Source organism: Plecotus auritus (genome assembly GCF_963455305.1).
Source record: "Plecotus auritus genome assembly, chromosome: 10".
NCBI classification, from domain to species: Eukaryota; Metazoa; Chordata; class Mammalia; order Chiroptera; family Vespertilionidae; genus Plecotus; species Plecotus auritus.
Window position 1 is genome coordinate 49283484 of NC_137785.1, and position 26939 is coordinate 49310422.

Consider the following 26939-nt stretch of genomic DNA (forward strand, 5'->3'; position numbering starts at 1 on the left):
TTTGATGAGAATAACAGGTCACCATCCACAGAGACTGAGAAATTCATTATAAACCCAGTACCCCCAGAGCCTCCTCAGTGCTTGGGCTTCAGTTAACTGCTGTATTACTTGCTTTCAAAGACGTGCAAATAATAACCATGTGAGATGCAGAAATAAAAGTGGTGGCAAGAGAAGTGTTTCATTCTGGATTGTGTATTTGCATGAGGAAAAGTGGCATAAATAATAGCACAGAACCCAGTCATTGGAGCAGGAGAAAATTAAACTTTTAGCCAATAGCCAATATTCCAGGGAATCTGGATGGTGGCCATGGGCTCTTTGAAAGAATGGGGCTTGGTTTCATTTTTTTAAAAATTTATCTTTATTGTTGAAAGTATTACAGATATTCCCCTTTCCCCCCACCCCAGGCCTTCACCACATGATTTGCCTGTGTCCACGCGTCATGCATAACTATATATATAAAATCCTAGGCAACTGGCTGACCAGCCAACTGTTCAACCAATAGCTATGATGTGCACTGACCACTAGAGGGCAGATGCTCAATTCAGGAGCTTCCAACCTGCAGTGACTTAGCAGCTGTAGTTCTTGGGTGACGCACCAGGAAGCAGAAAGGAAGGAGCCTGATTCAGGGGGGTGTCACCCAAGAACTGCCCTCTCGCAATCTGGGACCTCTCGGGGGATGTCGGAGAGCCAGTTTCAGCCTGATCCCGCAGGCCAGGCTGAGGGACCCCATTGTTGCATGAATCCGTGCACTGGGCCTCTAGTGTTTATATAAATTCTTTGGTTTCATTTCTTCAAATTTGGGATGAGCAAAAGAAAAATAAACAAGTAAATAATTTTTAAAATCACCAAAGTGAGGACCTGTGCCTAACAGAAAAGAAGAAGTATTGCTCTGGAGATTCAAAGAAAAGATGTATCTCTAAAACTTATATTTTTCAAAATAAGTTAAAAAAAATATAAGAAATCCAAGGCATATCCTGAAAACAGCCAGCCTCTTTGAAACAGAATCAGGGTGGTACAAGATTAAGACATTCAGAGACTCAAAGAGAGCCCCTGGGGATGAGACTACAAGATAAGAAATCTCAAAATGTCATGTGAAATTTTAAATTGCATTGGAAGCCCCAAAGTACAGAACAGAGTTCGCAGAAACTGGGTGTGGAGGGGAAATCTGAGAAAGACATGTTGTAATCATTCATACCTTCTTACTAGAGGACTTGGAACATATTCCTATTTTATTTTTTGATAATTTAGAATTCTCCTTTTAAAAAAATATGTTCTTGCCCTAGCTGGTTTGGTTCAGTAGATAGAGCGTCGGCCTGTAGACCAAAGGGTCTGGGGTTCAACTCCGGTCAAGGACACGTACCTCAGTTGCAGGCTCCTCCCTGGCCCAGGCCCTGGTCAGGGCACGTGCAGGAGGCAACCGATCGGTATGTTTCTCTCCCATCGGTGTTTCTCTCCGTCTTTCCCTCTCTCTTCCACTCTCTCTAAAAATCAATGGGAAAATATCCTCGGGTGAGGATTAATAAAAACATTAAAAAAAATGTTCTTATTGATTTTTAGAGAGACAGAGGAAGGGAGAGGGATAAAGAGAGAGAAACATCGACGAGAGAGAAACATCCACGATGGGCAGCCTCCTGCCTGCCCCCTACTGGGGATTGAGTCTGAAACCCAGGCATGTGTCTTGCTGGGAATCCAACTGTGACCCCTGGTTCATAGATCGACGCTCAACCATCGAGCCACTGGGCTGGGCAGGAGAAGACCCTGGGCGAGCCAGGCAGGCTGGAGAAGTATTTCTGGAGCAATAGCTCCCGCCACGCCAGCTGGGCAGAATTCTCCTTTTCATTCCCATTTTTTCACTCTGCTCTAATCCGATTCTTTTAGGAGTGACTGAGCCTAAGTAGCCCTTGTGGAAAGGTACCCAGTCTCCTGCACAGTTCTTGAGTCGTTAAAACTTGTCTTCTTCATCACCCTCTCACCTAGTGCTCCACCCCATCATGTCTTCAGAGCTACATATTCATACTCTTTTTCATCCTCCCCAACCTTGACCTTTAAATGTACATTTTCTAATCTGCTATGCACTAGAAAAGCAACCAACAAATTTTATTTAGGAGCATGAGAAAAAATAATTGCCCACGGATATTACATTTTTAAAACAGTGCTTCACGAGGCCCTGAAAAATTCTTTGAGTCAGTTGAGAGACATATGATTATTATTTTAACTCCTCACATTTCCCCCCTGGTTCCTCTCTCATTACAGTTGTCCCCCTTATCTGTGGTTTTACTTACCATGGTTTTAGCTACCTGTGGCCAACCACTGTCCAAAAATATCAAATGGAAAATTCCAGAAATGAACAGTACCCAGTTGTTAACTTGTGCACCATTTTGATGAGCTGATGAAATCTTGTGCCTTCCCACGTGGGAGGTGAAACATCCCTTTTGTTCGGTGTGTCCTTGCTGTGTATGCGCCTCGCCCATCAATCACTCAGTAGCCTGCTAGGTTATCAGATCACCTGTCTAGTATTATGCTGCCCAGTTCAAGTAACCCTTATTTTACTTAATCAGGGCCCCAAAGCACAAGGAGAGTGATGCTGGCAATTCGGCTGTGCTGAAGAGAAGCTAAAGGATATGTGTGTGTAGGAAAACACAGAATAAATCGGGTCTGGTGCCCTCTGTGGGTTCAGGCAGCCACTGTGGGTCTCGGAACATATTCCCCGTGGATCAGGGGAAACTAATGTATTCGCTCTCATTCTACACAGCAGATCGGTTTCGTTACTTAGGTGTTTCTGTATATAAGGTCATCTTAACGAGCGCTGATTGAGGCACGCATTGGCACACAGACTTGGAGGTATCTGTGGAATGCCAACATGCTAAGATCCTTGGGTTTCTTACAGAATAGTTCCCAAGGATGGGGCTCACTTGTTTTAACAGACCTAGGAACTATCGTCTCAGTTGTAGGACTAGCAGGGAGGACCAGAGATGAAGATTCACGTGGGATGTTTCTTTAAGATTCCTGGCAGTTTGGATGACGCCCTCCGCCCCCCAGCCCCAGTTGTTCTTGAATGCAAGGAAAGCTCGGGCTTGTGCCGTCTTCCAAGCTCCCTTTCCTCGAGCCAAAAGCAGCTGCAGGGCTGCCGATGGCAAGATCTCTCTCTTCAGCCGTTTCCATGCCTTGAAATTCGGTTTATCTTGTCACAGTGCAAGGAGGCGTAGGATGGCCCCTGCATGGGAGTGTCAGTTACCGCAGTGAAGCCACGGCCTCAAGCCCAGGCTGCTTAACTCTGCTTACAAGGGGGCATCCCAACCTTATGCTTCAATCGCTTTGCTCTCTAAAGCTGCACACAGCAGGCCGGGACTCAGGAACGCGCAGAAGCACCTCTTGCAGGACCCTTGGTAGCCCACCCCCCTGACTGGGCTGAAGGAGTCACAGTAACTCAGGAGACCCCAACTGGTTATGGGGCGCACACCAGCCCATTCGGTGAGCTCTTCCATCACTTGGTTTTAGTGGAGACTGTTTTCAAATGGAAGCAATCTGTCTTTCTCGTGTCTGGGAAGAGTGGTTATTAACTAGGGGGAAACTGTCTCCCATGGTAGGTCAATTAATTACCGCATTTTAAAGCAGCTTCTCGAAAAACAGCAATTAATTCCGCCGTGTTTCTGGGTATTTCTTCTCTAACCCGTATCCATTTGAAATCACTGTTATTCGGGGCAGGTACGGAGCCTTGATGATTTCTACAAGCTTCAGAGGAGATCATATTCTGTTTTCTTTCTTTCTTTATTTTTTTTTAATGAATGCACAAGGATAGAATGAGGTTTTAATTATTGCCAGCACCTTTTCACTGTTGGAAATAGACTTAACAAGACAGAAAATTGGAAGAATGCACGCTGAAAGAAGAGATGATAAATACTCAGAAAGACTATTTATCCAAACACATCAAGTCAAAATGCTATCTGATAAGAACAAAAAATATATACTCCAAACGCAGCGTGGGGTATTTCTGTGTACTTATTGCTATTCCTTGCACTCTCCTGGCCTAATGGGTTCCAGTGGTCGGCAAACTCATTAGTCAACAGAGCCAAATACCAACAGTACAACAATTGAAATTTCTTTTGAGAGCCACATTTTTTTAACTTAAACTTCTTCTAATGCCACTTCTTCAAAATAGACTCACCCAGGCTGTGGTATTTTGTGGAAGAGCCATACTCAAGGGGCCAAAGAGCTGCATGTGGCTCGCGAGCCGCAGTTTGCCGACCATGGGGTTAGGCCTTCCATGAGCTTTCTTTCGTGGGTAAGAATAATCAAAGGGACCATGTTCACCAGTTCCTTAACCTTTATCTCCGCTGCGGTGGCATTATCTTTGACTGGGTGGCACCCTGCCGCCCTTCTACTTGGTTTCCCAAGAAGCTACAGAGAACTCGATGGGCTTTTGTCCAGAGAGCCGCGAGCAATGATTTTTTCATTGCCCTGCACCCACTGGCTGAGGGACTGGTCGGATTGGGGTTTAAGTTGGGCATTTCATGCTGACCTTGCCGACCTTCCGGGGATGTCTGATTTCCAGCAGTTCTTTCAGGTATAGACTGGGGCTTCTCAACCTCAGTTCTTTCAGCATTTGGGGCTGGGTAACGCTTTACTGTAGGGGGCTGTCCTGTGCATTGTAGGGTGTTTAACAGCATCCCTGGCCTCCACTCACAGATGCAGCAGCTCCCCTCAGCTGTGATGATCAGTAATGTGTCCAGACATTGCTAACTGTTCCCTGGGGGCCAAAGCATCCAAAATTATTCAGAACCACTGTCTTTAGTGGTTTGTTTGTCCCCTTGCAGATGTCAGATAATGGGACTTCATCACCTAGTTAATAACCACTCTTCCCAGACAGGAGAAAGACATAGATGTATAAACACATCTATCAAGATAGATGATAGACTATAGATAAATATGCATGGAGATATATATATATATATATATATATATATATATATATATATAATATGAAGGTTGTAGTTTTTGGAAATACTCTGTGTATTAGAGTTCTCCAGAGAAACAGAACCAATAGGAGATATATATCGAGAGAAAGAGAGATCGATTGATTATAGGAATTAGCTCATGTGATTGTGGAGGCTGAGAAGTCCCATCATCTGACATCTGCAAGGGGACAAACAGGAAAGCTGGTGATGCAATTCTGTGTAAAGGCCTGGGAACCAGGAGCTCTGATGTCTGAGGGCAGGAGAAGGCAATGTCCCAGTTCGAGCAAAGAGAGCAACTTCCTCCTTCCCCCACCTTTTTCTGTCCAGGCCCTCAGTGGATGGGTGATGCCCACCCACGTCTGTGAGGACAATCTTCTTTACTCAGTCTTTCAATTCAAATGCTAATCTCTTTTGGAAACAGCAGCACAGACACGTCCAGAAGTAATATTCTCCCAGCTATCTGGGCATCCCTTATCCAATCCAGTTGACACATAAATTAACCATCACACCTTGTGGTGTGTCTGCTGGCACACCTGAATGACAGCCAGGCTTTGTCAAAAACAAGCTCTGAGCCCGGCTGACCTGACTCAGTGGTTGAGCATCAATTTATGAACCAAGAGGACATGGTTTGATTCCTGGTCAGGGCACATGTCCGGGTGGTGGGCTCAATCCCCAGTGGGGGGCATGTAGGAGGCAGCTGATCAATGATTCTCTCTCATCATTGATGTTCCTATCTCTCTCCTTCTCCTTTCCTCTCTGAAATCAATAAAACTATATTTAAAAACAAACAAACAACAAGTTCTGAGATATTTCCTTAACTCTAGGGCCTCCCAGCCTTGACCCCATAAGGTGTGGGTGAGAAGAGATGAGCCAGTGCTTGCCCCTGAGCCCAGTACCCAGCAGGGGCTCCAGGAAGGCTCACACGCAGACGCAGTTAACGCTAAGCAGGTAGACTGATGGCTGCATCGGAAACAGAGGTCATCCCGTTCATTGGCAGATGTTTCCAGCCGCTTTGCTCTGTGTCTCTGTTTCCTGCCACATACGAGTGTGTCGTTTAATTTGCTTCCCACCAATTACTGCCAAGATGAGTATGTTTTCTTAGGTTTATTGGCCTTTATTTTTCTTCTGAGATGGCTTTCTTTAAAAAGCAAGTATATAAGCAACATGCAAATGCATTCACGTTGCACAACTGCCAGCACCAATGATAAACTTGAAGTCTTCCTACACTTTTACCCCACGGCCACGCCCATCTCCAGAGGTAACAACTGACATGAGATTGAGGTGTTTCGTTCCAGACCTCTTCTGGCCTTTTATATCACCGTCATTTTGGGTGTGTAAACAGGCATGTGTTTGTCTTGTACGTAGCGACGTGACGCCTTTCACAGCATATGCTGTCAGTCCTCGCAGACCTGGCTCATCCGGGCTGACTGCTGTTTGGCATTCCATAGTCTGGGGAGTTGGTTTTTGTCCCATTTGGGGCTCTCACAAGCAATGCCGCTGTGAGCAGACTTACTTCTCATTGTGCATTTATTTATGGGCACTAGCTCCGAAGAAGTGAAATTCTTGAGACAGAGTGTATGCACGTTTTAAATGTTAATAAAAACGCCAGCTTGCCCTGCAACGTGGCTGGGCCATTTTCCATGACCTGCGTCCAGTAGCATCAAATCTATTTTTTGGGGCCAATATTATGAAAACAACAATAACCAGATATATGGTTTTAATGTGCATCCCACCAATTACTGTCAAGATGAGTATATTTTCTTAGGTTTTTGGCCTTTTTCTTTTTTCCTTCCGAGATTTACTCCTTCCTTTCTTGTGCCTGCACCTGAATTGGGTTGTTTATCTCCTTATTGATCTGTCCGATTGTTTTTCTATGGGCTGCATATTAATTCTTTGTCAGTTACGCACATTGCACAAGAGGATGCTTTAAGATGCTGCATGGTAAGCATTTCAAAGGGCACCAGGTCAAAAGCTGCTGTCTGAGGTAATTGGTGAGCGTTTCCTAGCTGCGACGTGTCCCAGCTCCTTGTCCCTGCCGTCCCCATTAGAGCTGAACGTGCCCTCCCAGCTACACTTCCGATATTGTCAGCTGTGGAGTTCCCCCGTGACCTTCTGTATCTTCTGCATTCAGGGCAGAGGCCATGGCCAATGCCTGCTCAAAATGAGTACAGCAGTGCCCCCTTGCAAGCCTTCCCACCCTCAGAGCAGCATCCCCAGGTGTGCAATGCAAAGCGCTGTCCGTGGAATGTTAATTGCTGGGAGCAAACAAGATTCATGACATAAGCTTGCAAAACAACGGGTTGAACCCTTTGTCTCACTGCAGGCCATGGTCCCTCTCTGCCCCCCGCGTGGTGACCCTCCACGAGCAGCTGAGTGAGCAGCGTGTCCCAAATGCATTTGACAAAACAAGACCTTCTTCCTGGCGCCTCTCCTAAGACCACTTCACGCGGAAGATGCCTGAGGGCGTTTGGGGGTGGTGCATGCGGTGAGGGTGCAGTGCGACAGCTGTCACGGGCTCTTGTTGTTTTTCTGTGCGGGCCATTCTGTGCCTGATTTCCTTTATGCTCCACGCTCCGTGTGCATCGCCCACACGCAGGGCATTGCACGCAGTACAAGTTCCATGATAGCAGCTGAGTGATGGAGGCTGTCAGGATCCATGTGTTGGGTCAGGGTGGGGCACCCCGGGAGCGTGGTGGTGTTTGCACGTTTTCGGGGTTTGATGAGCTGTGTGACTCTGGAGAATGTGCTCAGCCCCTCTGGGTGGTAGTTGGCCCCCTCTGCAGTGGGACTGCTAACAGCTGACTTTCTGGAACTTTGAGGAAAATTGAATGAGGTAGTAATAGATGCACCAGCACGGAGCAGGTGCTCAGATGTGTCAAAGCAATAGTACGTGTTTTCAGTTTGAGTCTCGGCACAGTGGGAAGCATCGGGGCGAACCAGAATCTCAGGTGTGCTCTGGTGCCCAACCCGTTCATTTTTCAGAGCTTGGTGGAGATAGCACTTACGGTGAAAATGCCTTGGGGGGCGGGAATACAGGCTCACGTCCTTTCTCATGGTTCTTCCTACGGGGGCGTCCCAGCGGTTTCCTGATCCGAGGTGGCACCCCAGCCCAGCTTCTGCACCCTGGCAGAGGCATTGCCTTCCTGGAGCACATTCCCCAGTGTTTTCTTTTTAAAAAAATATTTTTATTGATTTCAGAGAGGAAGGGAGAGGGAAGAGAGATAGAAACATCAATGATGAGAGAGAATCATTGATCAGCTGCCTCCTGCACGCCCCCCACTGGGGACTGAGCCAGCAACCCGGGCATGTGCCCTTGACCGGAATCGAACCCGGGACCCTTCAGTTCGCAGGCTGATGCTCTATCCACTGAGCCAAACCAGCTAGGGCCCCAGCGTTTTCAACACGGACAGAGCAAGTCCTGTCACTTCACTTCTTCAGAGTTCTGGTCCCAGCTCCAGGGGCCCCTCCCCAGAGCTTCCTAATTTCAGCCTCTTCTCTTTGCTTGCCCGCCCCCAGCAGTGGTTGGCAGCTACTTCCTGCCGTGGGTTGAGCCGTGATGCCCTGGGGTTCTCATGTTACTATTCTTGTTACCTTGTTATCAACTTGATTCCTAGTGAGCAGTTCTTTATATGAAATTCTCTGTGCTCACATAATTGGGTTGGGTTCTACCTTCTGACTGAACCCTCCCTGATCAAGGAAAAAGTGAAGAATGGAAATGAAGAAGGAAGGGATGGATTAGAGGAAGGACAGGAGTCATGTCTTCTACATCCACATCTCGTGTTCCTACACATCTACACACACCTTCCCTCCCCGCCACCGCCAGCACAAGAACCCGTTTACCATCGATTAGCTGGTCAATCACGTTGTGTCTCTTGTTTTCTCATGGGATTGGCTGCTCAAATGTGTTTTCCTTTAGGGTGATGAAACGTCGTCAGTAATTCATTAAAGTGCTCTGGTGATGTTGATTGCTGTTACTTATTGTTTTATTTTTAAATATATTTTTATTGATTTCAGAGAGGAAAAGAGAGGAAGAGAGAGAGATAGAAACATCAATGATGAAAGAGAATCATTGACCGGCTGCCTCCTGCATACCCTCCCCCACCCCCACCCCCTGCACTGAGGATCCAGCCCTCAACCCGGGCATGTGCCCTGACTGGGAATTGAACTGGTGACCTCCTGGTTCCTGGGTCGATGCTCAACCTGCTGAGCCACACTCAGCCAGGCTTCACTTCTATTACAAGGATTATTTCATTGTTGTGTTAGGTGATAGGCATTAACATTGTCTCTTTCATGGGGAACCGTTAATGAGCGACACACACAGGCTGAAGAAGCTGAGCCCATGAGCATGGTGTCGGGGAATGCTTGCTCCGTGAGCTCAGAGGGGGACTGGGGACTTTTCCAGGGACAGACACGAGAGTGTGCGCTTGGAAATCGGACAGGTGGGGCTCTGCTCCCACTCATTGCGGGCCCTTAAACCACTCATTTTTCTTTCCTGCTCTCAGTGTCCCCAACACCCATCTTACTGCAGTGGTTCCCCAATGAGAACACCTGGGAAGCTTGTTAAATAAGATCCTAGAGCCCCAGGCCTGGCCCCAGAGAGGCTGAGTCCCCAGATGTGGGATGGGCTCTGATGCTCATATCCCAACAAGCCCAAGGGGAGAGGGGTGGGTGGGGTGCCCTGTGTGTGCTCTGAGGACCGCACTTTGAGAAACACTGCATTGTGAGGTCATTGGGAGGCCTCAGTGCACCTGCATAGGCAATGCGCTGGCTGGTGTTCAGTCACATTGAGCGCCCTCCCCTTCCTCGATGGGGAGATGCTGGATTTTGTATCCAGACATTTGGGTTTGAACGTCAGACCCAGCAAAAAAACAGCTGCCGGGGTTCAACAAGTTGCTTAAGTTTTCTGGGTGTCACTTGTTCCTCACCGGCACATACAGATTTGAAGGGGTCTTTCTGAGAGTATCACATGAAATACCGTACGAGAGAAATGCTTTGTAAACCGTAACACATCTTTCCGATGTTATGTTTTTTAATTTATGGGTTTATTTTCTTCTTAGGATGAGCCTCTAAATCCATATCCTTAATCCTAAACAAGAAATGATTTTTTTTTTCAAAGAAAGATTCATTTTTAAGGGGAATTGGAATGAAGTTAGCCCAGGGGACCGCTTGTCCACAAAGCCAGAGCAAAAGGAGGTGTGGGCATCCATCGCTAGCCCGACCCCTGGCTCAGGGCTTGAGGACAGGGCAATGCAACTCGCCTGAGTCCCTAGAGCAGGCTGGCGCCGTGGGGGTCTGCCCTTGTGACGCTGCCAGGCCTCCTCTCCGGCCCCGCGGACTGCCTGGTCTGGCCCATCTCCCTCGCTCCCACATTCCACTCTCTGCACGCGTCTCCTCCTTTCCAAGTCCTCATGCCACACCTTTCCGGTTGCCACCTCCGCTTTTCTCGTGAGAAGAGTCCATGTTTCTGGAACTCCAATCCTGGCAACTGTCTTTCACCTTAGAGCTGCTGATGGGAATGCCAATGCGTTTCTCAGTTGGAGAGACTGAAGCTCAAATCTGTGCCTCGCGCGTCAACTCTCTGCCCCGGAAACATCTTTACGGCCTCTGACCCTCACTCATCCTTACCTGAGAGAATGGTGCTAAAGATAAGTCCCTGTCTTTATGGACGTGATAAATACATGGGAACAAGGCGTGGAAGAAACAGGCGTTAACAAAGCACCTACTATGTGCATGTTGTCTCTGGTGGTCCTTACCCAGGCCTGTGCTGTTCGATTGTCACTGTCATCCTCCCACAAGAGCCAAGTGTCACAGATGCAGGTACGTTGGACCCTCCCCTTCACTAGGGCATCCCCAGCACCTTGACCATGGCGGATGGGCAGCCAGGTAGGTATCCTCCCTTTGGCAGGGCATGGATTCCACCGGAAATGCTGTCAGAGTGTGTGGCCTCGCCCCCCTGGTATCTTGGCCTGATTCGGATTCCCAGGCTCAGAGTTGCTTGAACATCCTGTTTAGGCTCCTGCTCAGAGCGGCCTTGGCCTTTCTGGTGCTCCCACCGGCCTTGGCTCTGGTTCCCACACCTCGCCACCACTTGTTACGTTCTGTGGTTTTTGTTTGTTTTTACAATGGCCATCTTGGTGGGAAATGTTTTCTTTCAGTGCTTTGAACGTCTTGTGCCAGCGTCCCCAGTCCCCATGGCCTAGAAACGACAGAGCAGGACCACCCCAGCCCACCTAGTTCCGAAGCCCTGACTCTCTCATGCCCCTATGCCTGGGTGCCTAAGCTCTTGCGTCGGGACTGGCTGGGGTCACTGGGAGGCGCTGGACCTGTGGAGACCTGTGTGCTCAGGGTCGCTCCTGGCTCCCCTGGCTCCCTCCTCCCTTCTCACTCTCTCTCAGACTTTACAGTCACGTCATTAAAATGCAGTGGCGTGATTCTTCAACATGATGGGGGAAAGCAGTTAGATCAAATAAAGGAAGAAAAAATAGTATTTGCAAAGACAAGTAGTGCCGTATGGAGCTGTCCACCTCATCCAGGGGCTAAATGGACACGTGCTGGCAGGATCACCCCGCCCGACCGCCGGCCATCCCGAGCGTGGAGAGTCTTCCTCTCCAGTCCCTCATGTGATCATGATCTTTACATTTCGCCCACAGTCCTGAAAGCTAATGGCATCATTTTCATGCAGGGGCACGGGCCTGCCAGCCGACAGTGGTTAGCAATTCTTATTACAAATATATCTTCTAATTCCCCAGCTGGCATTGTGAAGGTTTTCTATGGTGACACTGAACCAAAATATCGAAATTGCTCAAGCCTTTAAAGAAAGTGCAGCAACAGGTCGCGGGAAGCCTTTTAAGTAGCACTGCGGGGAGGCCTCTGGAATGCAGATCGGGTGCCTGTCACCTCAGATCACCCGGGAACCCACACTCCAAACTTCCAAGGCCTTTGGCAGGAATTGAGCAGAGAGGCAGAGAGGGTGGGATAGGAGAGGGCTCTTTGAAAAGTAACTTCTGCACAGTTTTTTGTTTTTTTTTAATCCTTGCCCAAGGATATTTTTTTCCATTGGTTTTATTGTTTTTAGAGTGAGTGAAAGGGAAGGGGGGGTGGGGAGAGAGAGAGAGGTGGTGGGGGGAGGTTGACAGATTGAGTGGTTGCCTCCCGCACATGCCCCGACTGGGGCTGGGGATTGAACCTGCAACTGAGGTAGGTGCCCTGGACCGGGAATCGAACTCACGATCCTTCCGTCTGCAGGCTGACGCTCTAACCACTGAGCGAAACCCACCAGGGCCTTTGATCATGGCCTCTGTCTGAACATAGAGACGCCTGTTTGTGGTGTGGAAGGGAAACAGTAAGACGGGATGTGGATGTCCATACAAGGGGGAGGCCTGTTACTTGAAGGCGTGCTCCCCGCTGTTCCCCGGCCACAGCCACCATGGCTGTTTCTTTAAGACACAGTTCACTGTTTACATTCCTAACGAGGGCACCTCTTCACGCTGTCCCCCCAGCCCCCGGCCAGCCCGGGTTGTGTCCTGTGGGCTCCCACGACCCCCTGGGCTTCTCTCAGTCACACAAAAGCAAGTGTGGAAAAGTGGGAAATGTCCTGGCCTCGAAGTTGGCCTGGACTTCCAGCTTGGACACGTGACTTATCGTTTAGAGCGCGACATTGAAGCCCCCAGAGCCTGCGTTACTCCACCCGTCACGTGGGCTTCATGATATTCGCTTCGTGGACTTGTCTTGCGGGTTAAAGGAGGTCACAGTAGCATCGGCATAAAAGACAGGTGTGGTGTGTGTGTCCTCACGTGATGCTTGGTGGCTCTCTTCCTTAGAAGAGGCTCCTTGAGGGAGCAGCTGGGCGTAGCTCGAAGGGTGCCCGAGGGCTCTGCTTCTCTTCTCATCTCATGGCTGTGCCGCCTCTGGGTGCTGGCTTCCTTCTGCAGGCAGGCTCTGTGGTTAGGGCGATGGGAGATGGTGCACCCTACCGTGGGATCGCTTCCTCAGGGCTTGGCATTCCATGGGGGCAGGCTGGCCCCTGAAATCCACATTTTACTCTCAAGGAAGAGTGGTTGGCGGGGGTGGGGGGGGTGAGGTGGGATAGTAAATTCCAGAGTATCACCTCCGCCGGCCTCCCCCTGACCCCGGTTGTGGGGGCGGGCAGTGGGTGCCTCTCCCCCAAGACCACAGGAAATGGGACAGGGGCTGCTAGCACCAGGAGAAGGCGGGGATCCTTGGGAAATCAGAACCAATAGATGCACATCACAAGGCCAAACAGTGCTTCGTAAAGGAACTCCTTAATAAGCAAACGACAGTGCGTTCTTGTGCAGCGAGCCCTGGCCTGGGAAAAGGCAGAAGTGAATTCACGCCCCAGTGCCTCCCTTAACTCGGGTGACTTTGTTCGATGCAGCCTCGCCTCTGTGGGCCTGGCGTCCCGGGCTGCGGGGTTTTCCCGTTGCATGGGAAGATCTCCAAGGCCCCTTGCAACTTTGCATGTCTATTGTCTCGCGCAGCTGCTCATTAAGAAAGAACTGGCAGTTAATTGAAACAGTGCTCTTGGGCAGCCTCCGGAGAGAGCCATATAGGGATCTGTAGGGTAACCAGAAGGGGGAAGAGTGATTCAGCGGATGAAATATAAGTAAGACTAGCTGCCCTACTTGGGACAGTGCTGTGCTGTCTTCAGGGAAGACCCCAGACAGGAAGGGACGTTGTACAAATCGACCGTGGGCAGTCGGCTTGTCCAGGAGGGAGGGCTGAGCTGGGACTACGGCGTCAAGGAGAGCACAGGAAGGCACACATCTGTCACCGTCCTCAGGATTAAACCCAATTTGTTGGGTGATCGTGTAGTCGTCCACTGAGGAGAGGAGGGAGCAGACTCAGCAAAGGGAAGGAACTTGGCCTTATGACCCACCCAGGCCAGACAGCCCTGGCTCCACCCCGTGGGCCCATGGACAGATCTGAGCAGTACATGCCCCGTGCTGCCTGGGGTCAGGGATGGGGCCAACGGCAGCACGGAGACCAGCATCAGGCTACTCGGAGCTCAGAGCCGGATAGAAAAGTGTGAGCAGTGGCAGCACACCCTCCCCAGCCAGCGGTGGGGGTTGTGGTCCGAAGTCCAGAGCCCTGGGGTCTTACCTCCCCTCCTGTGCCCCTTCTTCTTCCCACCTTCCTCCCTCAGGCACCCCTGACACAGTCCTCGGAAAGCCACAGCAGAGCCGTACTGTGGAAGGGTTTGAGTGCAGCTCGGTCCAGTCGGCAGGCAGCTGTTCGTGGCCCAGACTGGAGCAGGAGGGCTGAGGGTCCAGCCCAAGGACAGGGGCTTTTTATGGCCAGCCTTAAGACTGCTGGTCATTTGCCCCCCTGCCTCCCTTTTTCCCTCTCTCCTGATCTATGTTGCCCCTCTGATGTCTTCTCTCTCTCTTTTGGCTAATCCTCACCCAAAGATACTTTTTTCTTTTTCTTTTTTAGCGAGAGTGGAAGGGAGGGGAATTGACAGAGAGGGAAACATCGATATGAGAGAGACGCATTGATTGGTTGCCTCCTGCATGCTCCCTGACTGGGGCCAGGATCGAGTCTGCAACCGAGGCAGGTGCCTTTGACCAGAATCGAACCTGAGACCCTTCAGTCTGAGGGCTGACTCTCTAACTGCTGAGCCAAACTGGCTACGACCATGTTTTCTCTTTGATTCATTTGCCCCTATGGCTTCATTTTCTTGTGAGTTATTCTTTCTTTTACCACCTCCCTATACCTTTCTCTTCCCATCTGCCCCCTCCCCTTTTTTCCTCTCTTGCCCTGTCTTTCTCTGCTTGGATCCCTCTCTCTCTCTCTCTCTCTCGACTCTCACTGGCTCCTGCCTCTCATTTCATAGCTCGGTTCCACAGAGCTCATCACCTTTCCTAGCCCAGGCCGGCCTCTAAGCACTGGGGTGGCCTGATGGCCGAGGCCTGGCCCTGGACAGAGAGCCTCCCCCGTGGACCTGGCCCTTGTCCCAAGCCCTCTGTGAGGGCCTCACAGCCTGGAAGTATTAAAATGCCTTCTTCCCCTCAGATGGGGGCTGGATCTCTGGAGAGGAGAGGAGGCTGCAGGGGCAAGAAGCCAAGGTACGAGGGCTCATCCCTGGCTCTGCCCGCCCCTTGGGCCAGCGCAGGTCCCATCTGACTGTAGGCCTCTCCTTCCAGAGCATGCCCCCCCTTACCCACCTCTCCCAGTGAGTGTGAGGGGCCTCGGGGAGCCAGCTATCTGCATAGAGAGGCCTCAATGGATGCCAGGCCCCGTGTTCCCAACCATTTTCCAGGGCGGCCCTTTTACCATTCTGCTCTTATTCACTCATTCATTCCCTCCACATTCAACGACCATGTGTTGAGCACCTATTCTGTGCCTTGTGCTGTGCTAGGTGCTCCCCTAACTCCTCTCAGTGGGAACTAGCTAGGTGTGGCCCCTGTCATGTTCCATGGGCAGGATCACACAGGAAGGAGCCCTGATGGTGCAGGGGTGAGGGCTCTGATGGGGAAGGGCAAGGCGCTGCGGGCCTGGGGTGGGCTGGGGCACCCAACCCAGTCAGTAGGGTTTAGGAACATTGGGCCTAAACAAATGTTCTCTCAAGCTGGAAGGATGTATTAGATTTTCCTGGTACAGATGTGTGTGCCTGTGTGTGGTGGGGGTTGGGGGTGGGGTTGGAAATTATCCGGTAGAAGGAACAGCCACGATGAAGGTTTGGAGGTCAAGGAGAATTTTTCTCCCCTCACCTTGTCCCACAGAAGATCATAATTTCATCCTTTAAGATTCAGCCCAGCCTAGAACCTCCCTTCCCCGAGTTCCTATTATCTGTGTGCCCCCATTCCTCCAGGAGAGGAGTGTGTGTGTACCTATCTGACAGTGAGCCCTGCCCTCAATGATAGGGACCATCCCTGACATCCCAGACCTGGGACCCAACCTGGAATCTACCCAATTCTCAGCCTGTGTTACTGAGTTCTCATATATGCATGGAAGAAAGGGAAGATGAATTTAAACAAACAAACAAACAAAAAATGCTCCAGGCATGATCTGAACCCCGAGACGGCCACAGCTTACTCCCTCTGCCCAGCTCCCTCGAGAATCCCCACTTCTTCCCAGGGTCCTGGGACTTCTGTAAAATCTGACCCGTCATCATCCCAGCTGCCAAGAACTCCTCCTCCTCCAAGAAACCAAGCTACCCCCCAAACGCCGGGTGTATCTGTGTGTTTCCTGCAAGCTGAGGCCTGGCTTTCGAGAAGTAATCAATTCCCATTGATTGGCTAAATCTAACGGGTGTTCTTGCGGCCAATTCTGGATGGTAAAGCTCATTAGACGCGGGCCTCTGGCAAGCAGACACCCCTCAGTGCGACGGTAATCAGGGCTGATTATGCCAAGCAGCAGGGTCTGCCCTGAAGTGTCCCTGGCACGGTGTCGCGGGGACTGGCCCATCTGGAGCAGCGTTGCTTTGTAAATGAGTAATTTGACCATGATAAAAACCCGAGCGCGGCCTGGAGGGCTGAGAGAGACTCGGAGTGCGAGTTCTTTGCCTGTCATGGTGTGGAAACCCCTTCCTTCCCTCCTTCCCCTTCCTGCTCCGACCTGGCTCCCGGACGGTGAGATTTCTCTTGGCACCACTGTCAGGAACGTGGCGTGGCCCCGGGCAGGGGAGACCCTCTGTGGCGCTCCGTGGGCCTTCAGCTGGGACCATCTCGCCCGCAGTTGTTTGCTTTCAGAGGCTCCAGTGGGCTGGAACCAAGAAGGTGTAAATTTCTTCCTAAATTTGCACAGGGCAGCAACTTCTGGAAGTCGTCAGCTGTGAAAGCAACCAGCACAGGGTTCCCTGAGCTGAAGCGCCCTGAGCGAGCGTGCCCTGAGCCGGTGCGCCAGTTACAAAGCTGGCGCTCGCCTTTAACTAATATTGATGGGGTGCCCGTCACATGCCAGGCTCAGTGCTGGGCTCACTCACGTCTGTGTGTGGCCACTTTCAAAGCAGCCGGGGTCATCGACACTCTGACTCGAAAGCCAAGTGTACTTATTTGTTTTCTATTTTAAAATGCTCACATGGACATTCTAAAAGATTATGCAAAACAAGTGTTACTGGTGTGTTTTTTGTTTTGTTTTGTTTTTTTGAGAAATGGACCTAGAAGGTTGGTGAAGGCTTTGAATTTTCACTTTACACCCTAAATGCATTACTCACAAATTTAAGAAGTAGTTATTAAAATGCTTATTGTTGAAAATTTGGAAATGCAGAAAAGGAGAAAAGAAAAAAACTGCCGCCTGTTAGCTACAATTAACATTTTCATTTTCATCCGAGTAAATGAAGCTTCAGATGTATCCATGTTCACATAGATACATGACGGTCCAGGATTTGGCTCCGATTTGGTAGTAATTTGCTCCCCACTGGGGTTTCTGAAAGTGTTTCTTACAAAACCCTTGGTCCTAGGAGAGTTTCTGTTAGCAGAAACAAAAGGATTGATGCTCAGATAAGACTGGAATATGGTGGCTTCCATGCCTTAGGAGTGCCAATTCCCGGTTTGCTTACAGTGTGAATTTGCTTATTAAAGGCTCTGAGAAGTCCCGCAAACTTATATGAGCAAAGAACCCCCACTCCTGTAAATGGCCCATGGAACCTATATCCCACCAAACTCATTTTGGAAAACGCTTGCACCCTCTTGCCCCTGCACATCCAATCCTCTCCTTCCACTAGAGTCTCTGGAGCCAGGGTGGCCTGGTGGGGACCCCATGGTGAAGATAAGGGAGAAATGACCTCAGACAGTCACGGTAGGAATCTTTCTGGATTTCCCGCGCCCCCCCCCCCCCTTATTTTTTTAAGATGAGGAAACTGAGAAAGAGAAATGGGAGTGCCTCACCCAGTGTAACAGAGGAAGTCAATGAGTGGCATTTGAACCTGAGCCTCCTGAGCGGGACTGGGCTCCTGTCAGATATGGCTCCCTGGGGAGGCCCGAGGCTCAGCAGGTGCAGATGTGAGGAGGCAGGGTGGTGAAGGTCTCCAACAGAACCTGACCGTGAACTCTGACCTCTAGCACCAGAGACACACCAAGCTGCCTGTCTGCTTTTGCCACATAGACGTTCATTTCTGGACCTCGAGGATGGCTGGTGCGGCCTCTGCCTGGCTGTCCTTACAGCCCCTGCGTCCCCCAGGCCACATCAAGTTGGGGCTCAGCAGAGACTGAACTTGTCCTGGGGCCTCCTGGGGGCCGGGCTCTGGGCCTGGAGCTTTCTCCACCTCCCTCGCTTAATCTGCCCGTGGATTCCACAGGCTGGGCAATCCCACCTCTTTCCACAGGGGTCCCAACCTTTTCACAGCGGACAGCCCCGACTCCAGAACCCACTGCCCCGTCTCCTGTGACACCGTCACGGATCAACAGCTTCGAAATCCCCACATTTTCAGCTGCCTGCAGGGCTTAGCCATACATTCATTGATGCGTTCTCATCTTTCACTGACCATGACCCGGAGCCTGGGAACCACGAGGGACGCAAACAGTCCTAAGTTCCTGGTGCCTTTCACCGAAGGGACAGGGACATGGATACTGAGGGTGAGGCAGGATTCCCATGGAGGCGGCGGGAGGCTCTGATTCTGGGCAGCGGGAGCAGCTTAGCTAAAGGGTGGAGGTGGGCAGGAGCCCAGGATGAGCGTGGGTTTGCGGGGAAGAGTAGCAGCAGCCTGGTGGGGAGCAGGGTGAGATTGTAAAAGACCATTCAGAGGGCAGATCGGGTGAAGGGCATGAATACATGCACTTCCAGTAACCCCTCCCTCTGCGTGTGGGAGGAGGCATTGGGGGCCCCCGGAGAAGGAGTGGGAGGCAGCAGGACACCTGTCCTCGTCCAGGTGATGCCTGGACAGCGGAGTGGCACTGAGACTGTGCTGGGAGGGGGTGCCGCGGAGGCAAAGCCAGGGAGGATTGCTCAGCTGTGGGGCTGAGGAGGGAGGGGGACCAGTCGGCTTCCGAGTCTTCAGCCAGCTCGCCTGCAGAACACACTACGGTCTCTCTTCCCTGGGATTTTATTCTGTCCACTGAGAATGAGCCAATAAATGCATAATTAAATATGATTTGTTGGCTCAACCTTTGAAAGTCTTTCCCCAGACATTCAATCACGAAGCACTCACTGTGTTAGGCCAGGCCTCCAGCAGTGGCGTAACAAAGGCAGGTGACGGTGGGGAGGTCCCGCTGCGCACAGGCCGCCAGGGAGTGCCTGGCTGGCAGAGCTCCGTAAAAGTCAGGTGGCTTTGTGTTGTCACCTTGCGATGGTCATTCTGAAAAGCTGACAGGGACAAAACACACCTCCCTCGCAAACGGACCCCTCCCACCTGGCTGGCCTCACTTTGGGGGGTTAGAACATTCAGCCACCAAACTTCCTGGCTGTCGTAAGCCAGTGTCATGGAGGGCCCTGTGCTGCACTCCTGGAAGCCCTGGGAATGGCTCCCTTTAGCCGGCTTCTAAGCCTGGGTTCGAGGGCTTTGAGCTCCTTCCTCAAGAATAATATCTTTAAAGCCCTGGCCAGTTTGGCTCAGTGGCTAGAGCATCGTCCTGTGGACTAAAGGGTCATGGGTTCCATTCCAGTCAAGGGCACGTACCTTGGTTGCAGGCTCGATCCCCGGCCCGGTGGCCTGGTTGGGGTTCCTGAGGGAGGCACTCTCTCTCACATCGATGTTTCTCTCTCTCTCTCTGTCTCTCCCCCTCCCTTCCACTCTCTCTAAAAATCAATGGGAAAATATCCTCGGGTGAAGATTACAAAACAAACAAAGACTATTTTTAAGGTCCTCATTACCCGCATCTTTGACCTCACCCTGAAGCCGGGCGGCCAAGCGGAAGAGAAGGCAAATGAACGTGGGTGGGCTGGAGGGAGCGTGGAGGCCGCAGTCACCATACCCGACCGGGGACATGTGGGCCATCGGACAGCTGCAGGGAGAGATACCCCAAGTCTCTGGAGACACTTCCATCCTCTGCGGGAACTTCCCGAGGAAGCTTCTCATCTGTCCAAGCACCTTCCCTCCATCACTGCCCGGGAGCCGCACAAGGGCAGAAATGGACATCCCCGCTGCCAGACGGGAGGACTGAGGCCCCCACGGCAAAGTGGCCTGGAGATGCCTCCACATGTCCCCGGTCGGGTATGGTGACTGCGGCCTCCACGCTCCCTCCAGCCCACCCACGTTCATTTGCCTTCTCTTCCGCTTGGCCGCCCGGCTTCAGGGTGAGGTCAAAGATGCGGGTAATGAGGACCTTAAATATAGGACCATTTGGGTGCTATAGATCCTCTTGGTTCATTTAACCCTGCCCCAATTTACGGACAGATGCGTGTGCGCATGCATGTGCGCACACACACATGCACAGGAACACATGCACACGCACACACACACACACACACACACACACACACACACACGCATGCACAGCAATCATTAGATTCCAGGCCATATTGCCTTGCAGGGCAGGGACAGCTTCACAGCTTTCTGCCAGCAAATCTTCGAGCACATTACTGACCCGGGCTTCTAAATAAACCCCATGCATCCTGCAAACACTCCCTGAAATGCTGGGCCTTCCTCTGGGGGCAGCAATAATGATCCACAGGGAGCTTACAAAGTATTACTACTGGCGGAGGGTGCTGTGTCAGTGCCTCTCGCTATGGACGCCCTAAATAAAGCTTCCTAGTGACCGGGGTCGGGGAGCAGCTGAGGGTCTTTGAGGTGGCCCCTGAGAGGGCAGACCTGGCAGCTGGCCCAGAGGAGGGCAGGGACCAGGCTTTTCTCGGACAAGCCCTAGGCCTGGTTGCGAATCATGGCACTCCCAGGTCAGGCAGAGGGAGCAGCCAGCCATGCCCGCCGTGGTCCCTGCAGTTACAGGCCTCCTGCCTTTCTGCCTGCCGTTTTCATGAGCAGATTGTGGGGGGATGCATTCGGGTTGGGGCTGGTGTGGCGTGAGGATGGGCATGGAGACAGCACCCACCAGGAAAAATGGTTTGTATGTTTCTTTTCGACCAACCTTGCTGTCCCGGAGAAAGGTCAAGTTCCTACCTTGACTCTGGCTCCTGGTGCCCCAGAGCAGGGCTGCAGTGCTGGGTCCCGCCCATCGCTCAGGTGTGAGACTCCAGTCCTGTCACCTGGGCCCAGGTTGGGAGCTGCAAATGCAAGGATTGGGATCACAGATGTGGGAGTTGCATTGGGGGCTAATGACAACACCTTGGGTGAAGGCGGCTCTTCCTGCTATTTCTTCCAACAGCTCAGCTCAAACTCACTCGCTTAACCCTGGCTGACCCTGCGGGTGATTGGCATCTTTCTGTGGCTTCAGTTTCTCCTTCCTGAAGGCAGGTCGTCTGTAGTGCATGCTGCTGTTTCTGTGACTTTCCAATTCCCATACTCAATTCCCATTGAGGTCATTTTCTCTGGGTTGGTTTAATCTTTTACCTTTTTGTTTTGTAGACATTCTCATCATTGAATTTTTCGTTATTAATATTTTCTCTGTGATATCTGTTGAAAATATGCCTCGTCCAATTCTGTCATCCCGTATTTTGTTCTTTCCCTCCACAGCATTTGTGTGTAGAAGGCCTGATATGCTCTAATACTATAAGTATATTGCTCTGTGTTTTCTTCTAATTATTTGATATTTTTACATGTTCAGTGTTTGGTACTTTAATAATTCAGAAACTTATTTTTATTAATTAATTGATTGTTAATTAAACATTTTTCAATTGCAGTTTACATTCAATGTTACTTCACATTAGTTATAGGTGTACAGCGTAATGTTAGACAATCATATATTTTACATACTGATCCTCCTGATATTTCCAGTACTCACCAGGCACTATTCAGAGTTATGACAATTATTGACTATATTCCATATGCTGTACTTTACATTCCTGTGACTATCTTGTAACTACCAATCTGAACTTCTCAGTCCCTTCACCTTTTTCACCCATTCTCCTAACCACCCTCCCCTCTGACGACCATCAGCCCACTCTCTGTCTCTGTGAATCTGTTTCTGTTTAGTCTGTTTGTTTATATTGCTCTTCGGATTCCACATGTAAGTGAAATTATATGGTATTTGTCTTACTCTGACTGACGTATTTCACTTAGCATAATATGCTCTAGATCCACCCGTGTTGTCACAAATGGCAATGTTGTGTTCTTTTTTATGGCTGCGTAATATACCATTGTATATATGTACCACAGCTTTTTTATCCACTCATCTATGGATGGGTATTTGGGCTTCTTCCAAATCTTCGCTACAGTAAATAATGCTGCAGTGAACGTAGGGGTGGATGTATTCTTTCGAATTAGTGTTTTGTATTTCTCCCAATACATACCAAGAAATGGAGTCTCTGGGTCATAAGGCAGTTCCATTATGAATTTTTGAGAAACCTCCATACTATTTACCATATTGGCTGCACCAGTCTGCATTCCCGGCAACAGTGCAGGAGGGTTCCCTTTTTTCACACCCTTGCCAACACTTATTGTTTATTGATTTATTGATGACAGCCATTCTGACAGGTATGAGGTGATATCTCATTGTGGCTTTAATTTTCGTCTCTCTGATGATTAGTGACATTGAGGATCTTTTCACATGTCTATTGTCCTTCTGTCTGTCCTCTTTGGAGAAGTGTCTATTCAGGTTCTTTGCCAATTTTTAATAGATTGTTTGTTTTTTTGGTGTTGAGTGGAACTCATTTTTGTGTGTGATATAAGGTAAGGAGTAGGTAGGAATCTACTTAGTTATATATGTCACATGAATAGCCAATTGTTCTCACCCCATTGATTGAACTGTCACCATATCTCAACTGATTGGGAAATGTGTCCTTTGTCATGGCACATGTTCCTATAATTTGAGGGGGGAATGGTGGCAAATATAGGTGTACAGTTGGGAAGTAATATAATAATAATAATATAATAGTAAATAATAATAAAAGAACAACCTGTGTTTCATGTACTCACAACTGCAAACCTACTTCTGCCCACCCCATATGTGTTTTTATGTACATATTAGAGGCCCGGTGCATGAAATTCATGCACAGGTAGAGTCTGTAGGCCTGGCCAGTGATCAGGGCCAATTAGGGCCTTCGAGCTGCCAGCTGGGGCCTCCCTTCCCCAGCTGCTGGCCCAGGCCTCCCTTTGTTCCGTGCCACCCCCTGTTGGTCACTGCAGATCATAGCGAGTGATTGAGCTCCAGGTCTCCTGGTCAAACTCCTGAGGGGACAGTTTGCATATTAGGCTTTTATATATATGTAGATGTATACATATGTACATCTGGATTATCTCCACTCATACTTTTAATGAAAATATGGGGGAGGAGTCCTTGCCTCCTGGGAACTCTCATGGTGGCCTAGTGAGTGGGCAGGCATTGGACATGTGTTCAAGGTTGAGAGATTTAGAAGTAATTAAATTGACATTTAAATCCTGGATTGGATCCTGGAACAGAAGAAGACATTAGTAAAAAACGGTTGCTATCCAAATGAAGCCTGTCGTTTCGTTAATAGTATGTCGCAATGTTAATTTCTCGGTGTTGACAAGTCTACCATGATTATGGAAGATGTCAACATTAGGGAAAACTGGATAAAGGGTACATGGGAACTCCCTATAGTACCTTTGTAACTTTTTGGTAAATCTAAAATTATTCAAGTTTAAAATCTTTAAACATTAAAAAAAATTAGCATGCAAAATTTATGCAAAAATGAATATTCAATCATGAGCTCCTCTTATGCAGTCAGGGTATGTGTCCCAGAAGGGGCAGCTTTTGAAGTATGTGGCTTTCAAAAGACTCCTCACCGATGTGGGAGTTGCTTCTCATTCTTCTCATCCATAAAACAGGAGAAAGGTGGTAGGAGATGATCTCTGAAGCCCCTCCCACAGTTTGGGGATAGCAGCGGTATTTGCCCTATGAGGAAGTCTTTCCACTCAGAATTCGTCGCGTATCTGCAAATTTCACTCTCAGTAGATGCCTAATGAATTTTACCTCCTGCAGGCATAAGTCATTAAGTTGTAATGTTGAAAGAGTAAGCATCTCAGTTCAGAAGAAAATAGTTTGAATTGCAGGTCAACAAACTGACCAACTGTTGTCCTTCTGCACAGCCATTAAATTCTCAGAACCTCAGTTTGCTCATCTGCAAAATGGGGATAGAGAAACACTTCTGCCTCTCAGTGCTGTTGTGACTGTTGAATGTGGTCATGTGTATGTCAGCGATCCATGAACACAGTTCCCTTCCTTCCTTCCCTGCCTCATGCTTGCAGCATCTTAACTCCCATTCAGATGAATACAGCCACGAAGGAATGCTGGTTAACAGCCAAAATCTCATTTAGAGTTCTTTACTGTCTTCTTCCAAACTGCCATATCACTCAGTGCTTATGTTTCTTCCTGGGTGCTGGGGACAATCAAACAGGCGAGATGCTTTCTCGGTAATGCAAAATGTGATTTTTCCAGGATGATATTGCATGGGGAGGGCATCTGAGTTGAAAGGATTATTTAGTAGGCTCACTGTCACAAATCGAATAATAGGACATAAAACAAGACGCAGGCAGTGCACTGGCTGTGTCAAATTTCTTAAAAAGCAGGCATGCCGACCCGGCAGAGGTTTGAATATCAGCCTCATTCTGGGCACAAAGCAAAGAAGTAGAAGTGCAGGAGCTTTGGTAGGGTATCCCAATCATACAGCCAGGGCCCAAATGGTGCCTCCTGGAGTTGTGCAATATGCTGCCTCCAGGGGGCGCTAGAACGCCTCAGGGCCACATCCTGGTTTTCTGGGGCATCAACTGAGACTACTAAATTACTAAATGCCTCTAGAATTGACATCTGTCCGTAAATTGGGGCAGGGTTAAATGAACCAAGAGGATCTATAGCACCCATTGTAATACAAATTTTTATTTTCATGAACTCTCATCAAAATTACTTGATGGTGTTGCTTAGTGGTTAGAGCAGCCGTGGGCAAACTACGGCCCGCAGGCCGAATCCGGCCCGTTCGGCTGTTCTATCCGGCCCGCGGAGCCGAAAGAGCGGAGGGTTCTCTTGCTCTCCCCTCCGCTCCTTTACTTTGAATTTATATTAGTTCACACAAACACTCCATCCATGCTTTTGTTCCGGCCCTCCGGTCCAGTTTAAGAACCCATTGTGGCCGTCGAGTCAAAAAGTTTGCCCACCCCTGGGTTAGAGCATTGGCCCATGCCCCCGGGGTCTTGGTTTCGATTCCCGGTCAAAGGCACATACCTGGGTTTCAGGTTTGATCCCTGGCTCCCAGTCAGGGCGCGTGCAGGAGGTAACCAATCCATGTGTCTCTCTCACATTGATGCTCTCTCTCTAAATATCAGTGGAATACATATCCTTGGATGAGGATTAATAACAACAACAACAACAACAACAACAGTTAGTTGTTGGAATACATTGCTGGTAAATTCCCCTACCCCCCACCTATTTTTGGCTTTATTGAGACCCTCTTGAAAAATAGGGCATAATGCCCAATAGTTGGAGGTGTGTTATCATTTTTGTGAAGTACATAAGCACGAAAAACTGAACAATGTTCCACCAAGGGATACACATGTATGCATATGACGTGTGTATGTCATATACAGACAAGCGGTCTAGCGATCAACGAATGCACAGTCCCGGCTAAGACTCACTGGTAGCAGGATGGGGCAGACAGGGAGCCCGAGACGAACGCCTGGAGGCCTCGGCGCCTCAGTAACATCGCTTCTCGGGCCTAGCGGTCGGGCCATGGGACCGGGCTTTATGATTTTGCTTTACAGCTTGCATATACCTAATGTATATTTTATTGTGTAAGAAATACTACAGAATTTAAAGAAACCCAAGGCAACCTCTCTGAAAAGCAGGTTTACGTTCAAAGGTTTATCACACGGAAAGACATCCAAAACACGTGATCAATTATCCGATGCAGAGACAGCAGCAAAAAACACACCGAAACTCCACGCGACAGGAAGCTTCCAAACCCACTGCGGTCGCCCTCGGCGGGGGCGGCTTCTCCCTTTCCTTCGAGGACACGGCAGGCGTGGGCCGGAACTGCTCCCCGGACAGGGGGTGGAGGGTGCTCATTTCCCAGGAAGTTCATTGTTGGCTTCTCTTCGCTCTTTCACTTGTTCCATCTAAAGAGGAGGAGTGGCCGGCCAGTGTGGCTCACTGGTTGAGCGTTGACCCATAAACCAAGAGGTAACAGTTTGATTCCCGGTCAGGGCACATGCCTGGATTGCAGGCTCCATCCCCAGTGTGGGATGTGTAAGAGGAAGCCAATAATGATTCTCTCTCATCCTGGATGTTTCTATCTCCCTCTCCCTTCCTCTCTGAAATCAATAAAAATATATTTCAAAAAATAAAATAAAGAGGAGGAGCAGCACAGGCCGTCCTGAGCCTCTTTCTGTGCCTGGAGCTCCCCTGCCACCCGCCCTCTGACCCGCACTTCATTGGCCTTGTCACCTGTACAACATCCCCGGCATGAGGCACTCAACAGATGCTCACTTCCTTTTCCCCATCCTTGACACGCTCACTCTCAGTTTCTCCATCCCTAAAATGGGGACAGTACCCACTTGAGATGGACATTGTGGAAGTCCTAGGAGAAAGCCATTGTGGTCACCCCGAGCAGGAACTGGAACAGAGGAGACAGCCCAGAAACACATCCTTTTCTCAGGCTGCCTGGCATCTCCAGGCCACTTTGCCTTGGGGGCCTCAGTCCTCCCGTCTGGCAGCGGGGATGTCCGTTTCTGCCCTTGTGCGGCTCCCGGGCAGTGATGGAGGGAAGGTGCTTGGACAGACGAGAAGCTTCCTCGGGAAGTTCCCGCAGAGGATGGAAGTGTCTCCAGAGACTTGGGGTATCTCTCCCTGCAGCTGTCCGATGGCCCCCATGTCCCCGGTCGGGTATGGTGACTGTGGCCTCCACGCTCCCTCCAGCCCACCCACGTTCATTTGCCTTCTCTTCCGCTTGGCCGCCCGGCTTCAGGGTTAAGCTCACAGGTGTGGAAGCCTACAAGATGAAGGCGTTCTGTGGGAACCTGTC